Source organism: Cetorhinus maximus, unplaced genomic scaffold (genome assembly GCF_964194155.1).
Source record: "Cetorhinus maximus unplaced genomic scaffold, sCetMax3.hap1.1 HAP1_SCAFFOLD_1974, whole genome shotgun sequence".
Classification (NCBI taxonomy): Eukaryota; Metazoa; Chordata; class Chondrichthyes; order Lamniformes; family Cetorhinidae; genus Cetorhinus; species Cetorhinus maximus.
In genome coordinates, this window is record NW_027597914.1 from 17977 (window position 1) to 22470 (window position 4494).

The following is a 4494-nucleotide window of genomic DNA, read 5'->3' on the forward strand; positions in this document are numbered from 1 at the left end:
GCAAACTCACAGGGGGTGGCGACTGTCACCCCCACGGTGGCGCACCACAGGGCGGAGGCCATTCAGCCCGTCGTGCCTGTGCCAGCTCTCTGAAAGAGCCTCCCCCAGCCCCAATTAGTCCCACCTCTTTACCCCTCCTGCTCTTCACCCCATCGCCCTTCCAGCCTTTATCCTTTTCGAGGGTGAATCTGCTTCCCCCGCCCTTTCGGGCAGCGTCTTCCAGATCACAACAACTCGCCACGTCCAAAATAAATAAAATTCTCCTCATCTCCCCTTCCCCCCTCTGGTTCTTTTGCCATTGGCCTTCGTTCTGCGTCATATGAGCTGCTGAGCCTTCAGCTATCAGCAGAAGCACTCTCTGGATGGACGTGGAACATGATTTATTGGACTTTATTGCGCACTTCATCACCAGCAGATGTGCCAGAGTGTTTCACAGTCAATGAATCACTTTTTTTCTCGATGTTTGGCCACTGTTCTAATCTGGGAAAGATGGCAGCCAATTTCGCGCAGAATGCGGCGCTCCCTCAGCACTGACCCTCCGACAGTGCGGCGCTCCCTCAGCACTGACCCTCCCACAGTGTGGCGCTCCCTCAGCACTGACCCTCCGACAATGCGGCGCTCCCTCAGCACTGACCCTCCCACAGTGCGGTGCTTCCTCAGCACTGACCCTCCCACAGTGCGGTACTCCCTCAGCACTGACTCTCCGACTGTGCGGCGCTCCCTCAGCACTGACCCTCCGACAGTGCGGCACTCCCTCAGCACTGACCCTCCGACAGTGCGGCGCTCCCTCAGCACTGACCCTCCGACAGTGCGGCGCTCCCTCAGCATTGACCCTCTGACGGCGCAGCACTCCCTCAGCACTGACCCTCCGACAGCGCAGCACTCCCTCAGCACTGACCCTCTGACAGTGTGGCGCTTCCTCAGCACTGACCCTCCGACAGTGTAGCGCTCCCTCAGCACTGACCCTCCGACAGTGCAGCGCTCCCTCAGCAATGACCCTCCGACAGTGCGGCTCTCCCTCAGCACTGACCCTCCGACAGTGCGGCGCTCCCTCAGCACTGACCCTCCGATGGTGCGGCGCCCCCTCAGCACTGACCCTCCGACAGTGCGGCGCTCCCTCAGCACTGACCCTCCGACAGTGCGGCGCTCTCTCAGCACTGACCCTCCAACGGTGCGGCGCCCCCTCAGCACTGACCCTCCGACAGTGCGGTGCTCCCTCAGCACTGACCCTCCAACAGTGCGGCGCTCCCTCAGCACTGACCCTCCGACAGCGCAGCGCTCCCTCAGCACTGACCCTCCGACAGCGCAGCACTCCCTCAGCACTGACCCTCCGACAGTGCGGCGCTCCCTCAGTACTGACTCTCCAGCAATGCTGCACACCCTCAGTATCAGGAAGATATAATAATTCTCATTATGTTATTGGAATTTATTGTAAAATAATGGTGTGTGTGTGTGTGTGTGTGTGTGTGTGTGTGAGACTTAATTGGATTAAAGACAGCTGGTGTGAAGGCTTTGATGTAAACCTGGGGGAAGTTTAGAATGTAAGGTGTAAAAGGTCATTTGCATTTCGAAATCAATCAGAATAGATTGTTTTCAAAGGAGGGGGTGAAATGTGTCACCTGGCCAGGTGAAGTTCAGAAACAGTGTGTTTATTTTTCCCAAAGATTACTGGTATAACTTAGTGCCCTGAGAGATTTTTATTATCAGAAAGGTAAAGCCCAAAGACATAGTGAAACAATGGGAATTTTCATTCAAAGGGGAAAATATGTATAAAGGAGTGAAGGCTGTGTGTAAGGGAAGGCATTTTAAGATCTAACAAGTGTGAAAAGCCTTCAGCATCTATGCCTCAAGCTGCTGCTTTCAAAGAACTGAAGTTAAGAAAACTCACTTTGAACTTGACTGGTTCAGGGTATCATGTCTCACTTTGCCTGGGTCTTTAAAAATCTGTGTGTTTTACTGTTGCCTTAGCGAAAGTGTAACTGGGAGTCAGATTAAGTCGGGAATTTGGAAGTTATCATCGTAGTAATTTGTAGATCTATGCATTTGTTTAAAATCATTTCTCTCATTAACAAATGTTTAATATAGTTTTGCAAAAATCGATAAGACTTGGCGGTCTTATGATGACAGAATTCAGGGCACGCGTCTGGAAATTTATGCAAATTGCAAAACAGGTTATGGCAGCTGTTTCGAGGTCCCCTTTGGGATTGGAACAACTCGGCCTTTACCATCGGCTGTGCCATAGCAAAGCTGGGGGGGCTCTTTGCAGGATACACTTGAGAGATTCGTTGATCGGGTTTGGAGTTGGTGAATCTCACGGTTACGTGTGCGAGAAGCGCTTTGAGTTCCGGAGTTGACGTGAGGCGGCGAGGCTGCAGTGCGGCTCTGGCAGTTGCTCAGACTTGTCTGGGAGTCGAAGTCACAACTTTGGCTGGTTTACGAAAGGGTTAGTGGAATCGGTGGATAAGTTACAACTGCGGTTACCTGCAGGGGTGAGGGACGCAGGCATCACCGAAGGTACAGCGCAGCATGCAAAGCTGGAAGTGATGCCTGACGCTAGGTGTGTCACAGCTGGAGGCAGAGAGACTGCGGCTAGAAAGGAAACCTGAATTTGAACGAGAAGAGGAAGGGGGAGGGAAAAAAACCTGAGCTAAAAGGCTGCAGAAAACGAGAAAGGAGGAGCATTTCAAAGGGAACGGGCAGGAAGGCAGGAGAGAGAAAGGAAACAAGAAAGGGAAATAGAAACGGCAAAGTTAGAAGAGGAGGAAGGAGAAAAAGAGAGAGAGAATTCCGGCTTAAAAGGCAGGCAGTTAAAAAAACAGACGCCAGTTGGTGAGAAAGGGCTTATTCCCTGATCAGAACCCAGTGGGGAGATGTTTAAATTTGTACTAGCTCTTCCAAAGGTTGAGGAAAGAGATGTGGAGGCGTCCTTTATTTCGTTTGAGAAGACAGCTAAACAGATGAAATGGCCACGGGACTGTCACTGTGACTGGTATTCCAGAGACCCAGGGTAATGCTCTGGGGACCTGGGTTCGAATCCCACCACGGCAAATGGTGGAATTTAAGTTCATTTAAAAAAAAACTGGAATTAAAAGTCTGATGATGACCATGAAACCATTGTCGTTATTAAAAAAAAACATCTGGTTCACAAATGCCCTTTAGGGAAGGAAATCTGCCATCCTTACCTGCTCTGGCCTACATGTGACTCCAGACCCACAGCCATGTGGTTGACTCTTAAAATGCCCCCTGAAAAAAGGGCAATTAGGGATGGGCAATAAATGCTGGCCTAAGCCAGTAACGCCCACGCCCCATGAATGAATTTTTTAAAAAAGGAACACTGGACATTGTTGTTACAATCCAGGTTGGTGGGTAGAGCACATGAGGTTTATGCTTTACTGTCGGTGAACTATGATGCGGTGAAAAAGGCTATTTTGAGTGCATATGAGCTGGTTCCTGAGACACACAGACAGAAATTTAGGAATATGAGAAAACAGCCTGGGCAAACTTATATCGAGTTTGAAAGAGTAAAACAAAGTAATTTTGACCGGTGGATATGGGCATAAAAGATAGAGACAACCTACGCAGCTCTTGGAGAATAATTCTTTTGGAAGAATTTAAAGATTCAATTCCTTCGCTAGTGAGGACTCGTGGAGGAACAGGGGGTTCAAACAGTAAGACAAGCAGCAGAGGTAGAGGATGGTTACGAGTTGGTTCATAGAGCTAAACCTTTTTTTCGCCACCCTGTTAAATCAGAAAAGGATAGAAAGTGGGAAGGTGAAAGGAAGGCGGGTAGTCAGGGAAGAGAAGGAGTAAGTGGAAATTCTCAGGAAGCTTGTTCTCAGAGTACGAAGGAAGGCGCTGAGGGTAGACGTGACATTCGGAAATTGAGGTGCTTTCATTGGCAATAAAGTTGGACATATAAAATGGGTGTGCTGGAAATTGCAGGGAAAACCTGTTGGAATTATAGGGGTGCAGGAAAGCACTGGAAGTAAAAGTACTGTGGGATCTGAGGTTCAGGCACAGGAAAAAACAGTGGTTTGTGGGTTTTTTTCATTCACGGGACGTAGGCTTCGCTGGCTGAGCCAACATTTGTTGCCCATCCCTTACCTGTGTACAGGTAAAACAGGGAGAATCAGTGATAGGTAAAGAAGTGGGAATGTGTTCACAATTTGGCCAAGAGAATTCGGAGGTTGCAGAAACGCTGAGAGATTTAGTGTGTGAAGGGAAAGTCTTTGCATGTGTACAGGGTGGAGTAGGTAAATATGTTAAAATTTTAAGAGACACAGGGACTAGTCAATCCTTAATGTTGCAGGAAACTGATGTTTGTTGTTCAGAGGAAGTATCGCAGGAACAAGTGATAGTGAGTGGGGTTCGTGGAGATGCTAAACCTCCATTGTGGAAGGTAAATTTAAACAGTAAGTGGAAAACAGGTGATGTGATTGTTGGAGTAGTGGAAAAATTGTGCATTGCAGGGATTCAATTTATTCTGGGTAATGA